General features: G+C 43.0%; 1 long non-coding RNA gene across 1 annotated transcript; it reads right to left on the bottom strand.

Moving 5' to 3' along the window:
* Positions 1-1,551: 1,551 nt before the first annotated feature.
* LOC124253736 lies at positions 1,552-6,879 on the bottom strand. The gene is made up of 3 exons (XR_006892272.1): positions 6,869-6,879; positions 3,631-3,634; positions 1,552-1,629 (listed from the first exon to the last, which is right to left on the bottom strand). It is a non-coding gene; the product is annotated as an uncharacterized LOC124253736 (long non-coding RNA).
* Positions 6,880-8,538: the final 1,659 nt, after the last annotated feature.

Genomic DNA, 8,538 nt, shown 5'->3' with positions numbered 1-8,538 from the left:
TTATGATCACGGAACCATATATTGCCACGTTATAATATAGTATAGCATGTGAGCTGATTATAACTTCCTCGTGCCTTGAAAGTCCTTCGTCAAGGCTCTTGACTATGAATTTTGTTCAGTTCAGGGGAGACAATTTATGCTAGTTGCTTATAGGTTCGTCTACTGTTTCACGTTAAATTCCGATTCGCAGGGTACCTGTGTAAAACACTGAATGGTAGATGGGGTAGGCTAGTTGTTGAAGTGTTCCGTGTTTAATTCCCCTCGTGGGTAAAATCTTTGAAGCCCATTTCTGGTGTCCCCCGCTGTGATATTGCTAGAAAATTGTTTAAGGCGGCATAAAATCGTACTCACTCGAAAAGTTTATCGAATGATTTGTGATTATTACCTGAGAGTGGCAGCACTGTGATGGACCATGGACACATGAACACTGCCTTTCGCGATAATGTTTCATCAGTTACTCGCTTACAGCTTGTGACCGTAGAATGAAGTGATCGTAAAATCTGTAGGTTTTTTTTTTTAACTAGGATAAACTCCCTGTGTGTCTCTTTCACTTCCTTTCTCACCTGCCCTCCACAAACTTCAGGTATTATAGAGGGATGACTCCGAGTTACAGGTGTGAAATATTTCATTATTAACTTTCTCCATCCTGTGATGGATTTAAATAAAATGTATCACATCTTTGCATTTTAGTAAAATATATTTAGTCATTGTAAATGAGATTAAGTCTCAAAATATTTGTCATCTTGTTAACACATTTTGTTAACAGTTTACACATCAACCATATACAACCGCATACACTGTTCTTAGTTAAATTAAATCAATTATTTTAAAACTGCATGAACAATATCGGAATCATTAATTTAGTTTACAGTTTCCCTCCGATCAGCCGATTTGGAATAACACTCTCTATCGTCCGATCGATGCTCATGATGTTGATCACTGCATTGTCTGATCCAGACTGGATTATTTACACACCGCCGGCATATAGCTGGAATATTGTTGAGTACGCCGTAACTAAACTCACTCACTCACTCGCTCTTTATAGTCCAAGCCTGGTATTTTGACCATTATCCAAGTAACCTCCCAAAACCCCTACAGCCCATAACCCCTACAGCTTATAACAACAAAGTTCATGGTCCAGTGCACTACTAATCCCCTTCCTGTTACCTATTCCATACAATGGACCAGGCCAAACACTTAGAAACTAAGAGAATGATTTTAATGAGCAATAACGAAACTAAGAGTTTGAGAGAATGGTTTTAATGGATGATAACAAAAATATTTTAACAAAAGTTCAATAATATTGAAACGTCATAACATATTAATGGTTATATGTTTTATTTTTCTACATATTATCTGTCAACCTCAAGCAAATTCACGATCTCCATTTTGTTTGGCTCTTTACCTTGGTACCCCCCCAAAAAAACGCAAAATCTGCAATAAATGCATCACAAACTCCAAGAAACCAAATATGCAAGAAACATTTTGTGTGTTTGAGCAGAAGTCCGCTAGAATCGAACTTAGATATCAAAGTGCATAAAAAAGCTAGTAATTTCTTCAAATAAAATGGAAACTTATCAAACATTGGACATCGAGAATATAGTAAGGCTGACTACGTTTTCAACGCCCCTCGCATATACCACCCCAAATCATCTCAAATTATTTATCTCAGTTTACTATCTCCAACACTATTAAACTTTATTATTACGATTTGCAAAATTTGTCTACTCACTATGTACATCAGGAAGCTAAAAAGCTAGTTCAACATTTAATTCATCTCAATTATTTAAAATGAATTATTATAACCCTACCAACAACAACGAAATCTTATTCCCTTCTCATATCTATACTCTGTGCAGCTTAATCTCACACTGCATATACTCCACCCTGTAATCTCTCCTTTGGGTCAGTTCATTATGCCAGACAGGTAAATGCCAGGTGTTGTATTACCTAATTGTAGGGGTACTGGGCTGTAGGTTTGGTTTGGATCTTGGGCAGGATACACCGACCGTAGTGAAAGAGACATCCTCGTAGATGAGAGTTAGGGAAGACAGTCTCGAGTGCTTGGATGGCAGGAAGCTCACAGTCGGTCTGGATGGTAGATGGATCTAGATCGGCACCTGTTACAGTATGGACAACATTCATCAGTTGCTGGAACAGCCTGATGGAGGTCACTCTTTGTCTATTAGGCATTAGGGCAAACGCAACGGGGAACATGGTGGAACCAGATAGACAGTGAACAGCATACAGCTGGTTCCAAAGGCTGGGACAGGAATAGAATTTACCATCCATGAATAGGGTGTCGGCACTCCATCATGTCTTCTGTGGAGGACACCAGGATTCTGTCGTGGACACGATCGTCTATAGCGAGGAATTGACTTCCGTCGTTGGTCTCAGCCCACTGGTCTTCTATGCACACATCAGCCAGGGTCTTCGGGAGTGGAGGAACATTCTTTCGGCGCTGTCGGTAGAGACCAGCATCAATGCTAGCAAAGGAGGATGTTGTGGCAGCTTCATCGACAGTTAAGGTTCGCATCTCATCTTCGAAGATCTGTTGAATAGGTGTGACTTCTTTCCTGGCACGGGTCCTCAAGATACTCATCAGTCGCAGAGTAGTCGGATCTTCTATAACACCATGGTTATGTGGCCATACTCATCAACAGTGCTCAATTTTCCACGGCAGTTTGCAAAGACACACATCCAGTGAGTCACAGTCTGTGTGCGGTTGTTCAGGCGATACCTGAACCCTTCATACAGGACTTACTGACATCCAGCCTGGGAAGTGATAAACACAACTCTCTGGTACAGATCACTAAACTCAGTTTATATACGATGTCCACGTTGTAGGTTTTTGCAGCAAAATATTTGCATTTGAGACGAGATGTTATACATCTCTTTGCCCGATATAGTTTATACCCGGTTAGACTTGATCTTCAGTAACCCATGCATGTAGTAAGAGACGACTAACCAGATCGGGGGGGTCAGGCTCGCTGACTTGGTTCACACATCGTATCCCAGTTGCGTAGATCGATGCTCATGCTGTTGATCACTGGATTGTCTGGTCCAGACTCAATTATTTACACTGCCGCCTCATAGCTGGAATATTGCGGCGTAAAACAACAAACCAAACCAAACCAAGCCGACAGTTTATAATATTAACCCGTTAACTCCCCAGAGGCTTGTACGTTTGTACATCCACGCCAAGTGTTTACAAAACAGATCGTAGTAAGGGTTAAGAGTGGTAACTCATTGCAATATTTCAAACGTCACAATGCATGGTGGATCCGTCATTGCGTAATGGAGATCCTGCAACCAGCTCGTACATTACGTATAAATTCCAATTGACATCAGTGGCACTGAGAGTTTCCTTGTTTTGCAGGTCACGCCGTTCACTTCCCAACCAACATCCAGTCTACAGGGAAATGCTGCAAGTTATCTAAAAACCGCAGGCTGTTTTACCAGCTTGATCACGTGACATGATGCTTGTTTCACGGTAGGGAAGCTCTAATTGTATTGCGCCAGACAATACGAACATAAACAGGAATTATTCAGGTCTTCTGGCAGGGTGTATTTGTTTTATTCGCCCAAACGATATGATAACAACAATCTGGTATTGCTTCAGGAAGAGACCATGCTTCCGATCAGTAAAGGGCGCCCGGGTGGCCAAGATGATAAGGGCGCCGTAATTCGTTAAGTTGATGTGAGGCACTTGGGAACGCCGAAACGTATGCTCCTGGGGTCGAATTTTAGATCTGTTTCAGTGTTTTTCACACTTTGATGATTCCATTTCTGAGTTGATGACACTATGAACAACTGATGATGTTCCGGTCGTCAAGGACGCTGCAGTTTGATGTGTAGAGGGTCGTCACTTTATCTCACCAGAAACATGTAATTGTGGGTTCGAGTCCCGGTTCACTCTTATTGTTTCCTGGTTCCTCAGCACCATAACTGTGCTCGTATGTTTCGCTAGAGTGATAAAAGACTGAGACCTACATCACTTCGGGGTTTTCTCGTTCACCAGACACGCTCGTGTATTACTAGAATACTGTTAAAACAACTGTTTAAACCAAACATAGTTACTTAGAGCAGCCGAATAAGAATGATTCCCCTATGGGTACAATTTGACATCGGTGGGCGTGGTCATCAGTTAAAAACAAAATGATTCTTGTTCTCCTCGGACTTTAAAATTTGTAAACACAATTCATTTAGTTCTAACAAGCCTCGAGTAATGGTAACAAGCCTCGATCTCAAACCAATGTAATGGTAACAAGCCTTCTCAAACCAATGTAATGGTAACAAGCCTCGTCAAACAAACGTAATGGTAACAGGCCTCAAACTAATACACGCCTTGTTCTCACAGTGTAATGGTAACAAGCCTCGATCTCAAACCAATGTAATGGTAACAAGCCTCGCCTTGTTCTCAAACCAGTGTAATGGTAACAAGCCTCGATCTCAAACCAATGCCTCGGTCCTTGTTCAAACCAGTGTAATGGTAACAAGCCTCGATCTCAAAACAGTGTAATGGTAACAAGCCTCGATCTCAAAACAATGTAATGGTAACAAGCCTCGATCTCAAACAAATGTAATGGTAACAAGCCTCGATCTCAAACCAATGTAATGGTAACAAGCCTCGATCTCAAACCAATGTAATGGTAACAAGCCTCGATCTCAAACCAATGTAATGGTAACAAGCCTCGATCTCAAACCAGTGTAATGGTAACAAGCGTCGTTCTCAAACCAATGTAATGTTAACAAGCCTCGATCTCAAACCAATGTAATGGTAACAAGCCTCGTTCACAAACCAGTGTAATGGTAACAAACATTGGTCCCAAACCAGCGTCATGGTAACAAGCATTGGCCCCATACCAGTGTAGTGGTAACAAGCCTCGGTCTGATACCAGTGTAATGGTAACAGGTCTCGGTCCCATACCAGTGTAATGGTAACAAGCCTTGGTCCCAAACCAGCATAATGGTAACAAGCATTGGTCCCATACCAGTGTAATGGTAACAAGTATTGGTCCCATATCAGTGTAATGGTAACATGCCTTGGTCCCAAACCAGCGTAATGGTAACAAGCCTTGGTCCCAAACCAGCATAATGGTAACAAGAATTGGCCCCATACATGTGTAATGGTAACAAGTCTTGGTCCAAAACCAGTGTAATGGCAACAAGTATTGGTCCCATATGAGTGTAATGGTTACATGCCTCGGTCCCATACCAGCGTAATGGTAACAAGTATTGGTCCCATACCAGTGTAATGGTAACAAGCCTTGGTCCCAAACCAGCGTAATGGTAACATGCCTTGGTCCCAAACCAGCGTAATGGTAACAAGCATTGGCCCCATACCAGTGTAATGGTAACAAGTCTTGGTCCCATACCAGTGTAATGGTAACAAGCCTTGGTCCCAAACCAGCGTAATGGTAACATGCCTTGGTCCAAAACCAGCGTAATGGTAACAAGCATTGGCCCCATACCAGTGTAGTGGTAACAAGCCTCGGTCTCATACCAGTGTAATGGTAACAAGTCTCGGTCCCATACCAGTGTAATGGTAACAAGCCTTGGTCCCAAACCAGCGTAATGGTAACAAGGATTGGTCCCATACCAGTGTAATGGTAACAAGCCTTGGTCCCAAACCAGCGTAATGGTAACATGCCGTGGTCCCAAACCAGCATAATGGTAACAAGCATTGGCCCCATATCAGTGTAATGGTAACAAGCCTCGGTCCCATACCAGCGTAATGGTAATAAGTCTTGGTCCCAAACCAGTGTAATGGTAACAAGTATTGGTCCCATATCAGTGTAATGGTAACATGCCTTGGTCCCAAACCAGCGTAATGGTAACAAGCATTGGCTCCATACCAGTGTAATGGTAACAATCCTCGGTCTCATACCAGTGTAATGGTAACAAGTCTCGGTCCCATACCAGTGTAATGGTAACAAACATTGGTCCCATACCAGTGTAATGGTAACAAGTATTGGTCCCATATCAGTTTAATGGTAACAAGCCTTGGTCCCATACCAGCGTAATGGTAACAAGCATTGGTCCCATACCAGTGTAATGGTAACAAGTATTGGTCCCATATCAGTTTAATGGTAACATGCCTTGGTCCCAAACCAGCGTAATGGTAACAAGCATTGGCCCCATACCAGCGTAATGGTAACAAGCCTCGTTCTCAAACCAGTGTAATGGTAACAAGCCTTGGTCCCATACCAGTGTAATGGTAACAAGCCTTGGTCCCAAACCAGTGTAATGGTAACAAGCCTCGGTCCCATACCAGTGTAATGGTAACAAGCCTTGGCCTCATACCAGTGTAATGGTAACAAGCATTGGTCCCAAAAAGTGTAACGGTAACAAGCGTCGGTCTCAGACCCAGTATCATGGTAACAAGGCTGGGTCCCAATCCAGTGTAATGGTAACAACATTCAGTACCATACCAGTGTATTGACAACTATCATCGGTCCCAGCCCAATTTGATAGGTAACCAGCCCAACCCCTACCTGAATCCCAAACAAATGCAATGCAGCAAACCTTGGCCCCAGACCAGTGAAATATTGAAAAAAACCTCCGCCCCGAACCAGCACAGGGTGAACAAGCGTCTGTCCCAGTCTATCTAACAAGTCTTGCCCTTATCTTGTCTGTAGATAACATGTTTCATGGTGTCACACTCGCAGACATGGGACAAGTCTATCCGCCTCCATACAGCCTATGTAATCAGTCATGTCTAAACCGGCTTTAGTTTGTCAAATGTCACAATGAACGATATAATCACAATTACATGACTCTCTTCACGGGAGAGTTGGACATCCAGATGGAGACTGTCGGTGTGATGCCGTGATGTTTGATGACGCCCAGTGTCTATGCCGTTGACGACATCGTCTATGTTTGTAGCCTCACGTAAAGCGATTTTCTCCTAGCTGCCACGGATAATAACTGGTCTATCACTTCATCATATATTGCATCGTTTTTGTGTTCTGCCGGTACCAAGAATGCTGTATCGACCATGCTTGTTCATGTCTATTTCGATTTCCTAATGCTAACTCATTAGGTACTGGGAACTAGGTACCTCCAGGCGGTTAACGACGTCACATTCATCACAAACACAATGGAAAACTCGAAACCCGTACCAGACATCGTTTGTCTCGAACTACTGATTATTCGATACCTGCACGAACTTCCACATAACTTCGAGTTATTGGAAAACTCGAAACCCGTACCAGACATCGTTTGTCTCGAACTACTGATTATTCGATACCTGCACGAACTTCCACATAACTTCGAGTTATTTATGGCAACTAATAACCTGCTTTTGGTATTGATGTCAAGATATCGCTGCTGTTGATGTTAACGACGATAGTGTTGTTTTGATGACAACGATGACTATTGTTGTTGATGACGGCGATGGCACTGTTGTTGATGACGGCGATGACACTGCTATTGATATTTATGACAACGTTGACACTGCTTTTGATGACGATGATGACACGGCTTGAGTGAGTAAGTGAGTGAGTGACCATTAAATGAATCTAGATGCCGATATACGAGGAGGATCCTGGCAGGTAACGGGCGAATACTCTACACAGGAGTTCTGTTTAACGCCGCGAAAAAAACTAACTTATCACTTAGATGATGGGATGCAAGACGTATATGTAGCGACGAGTACGGGTTTGGACCTAACGAACAAAGAAGCGTAATCAGAGCAAAACATGGATTCGAACACCAAATCATCAGACTGGGCACAACACATGATAGTTATTCAGAGCCCTCGCAGTTTTCCGTTGTTTTAAAAAGTTGCGACTTCATATAAGCTGGCGTTTTCCCAAAGAAGAAAATAATAGCTTCACCGGACGCATTCGTGTAACATCTACCAAAATCAATGTGCCGTTCCCACCACGTCGCTACTTCGTCTTCCTGCCAGGAACGAGGTCACGGATGCCGCAGAAACATTAAGAGGATTTACTCAAGTTTTTGTCCGAAGAGGATTACTTATATAGAGGTCGGGATAATTACCTTCAGGTCCGAGACCTGACGGGATGTGCCGAAGTGTGCTGAATGTAACTCCAGTCTTGTGTATCTCGGTGCGACTAAATCTGAGCTCATACACAACTTGAAGGCCAGAGTGCATTTGACGAGGGTTAATTTACTATTTACCAGTCGATGATTGGATTTAAGTGTATTTTGAACCAGAATGCCGTTGTAAGTAGCTTACCTGAATGTAGTCTGGCTCGTTAATGGAATTGGCGAAAAGTGATGAGATTGGTTACTTTGGCAAGTTCTTGGGATGAGGTTTGAGTAGCGAGGATATCTTGAACTGAATCGTTGCGAGCTGGACATACCTGTGGCACTCACCTGACGGACAACCCACACATGTTACACTGGCATACCTGAAAGACATACCTGTCCATGTAGAGACATGAGTGGGCGAGCTGTCTAAGGCGCCGCGCTTGTAAGCGAAAGGTGCCTGGATCGATCCCCACTTGTGACCGGGTGTAAAAACCTTGGAGCTAATATTACTTGCAGGCTCTTTCAGTGTCGTCACAA

The sequence above is a fragment of the Haliotis rubra genome, unplaced genomic scaffold, assembly GCF_003918875.1.
Source record: "Haliotis rubra isolate DU_JTF1 unplaced genomic scaffold, ASM391887v1 Scf55, whole genome shotgun sequence".
NCBI lineage: Eukaryota > Metazoa > Mollusca > Gastropoda > Lepetellida > Haliotidae > Haliotis > Haliotis rubra.
This window is presented reverse-complemented; position numbering and strand designations above follow the sequence as displayed.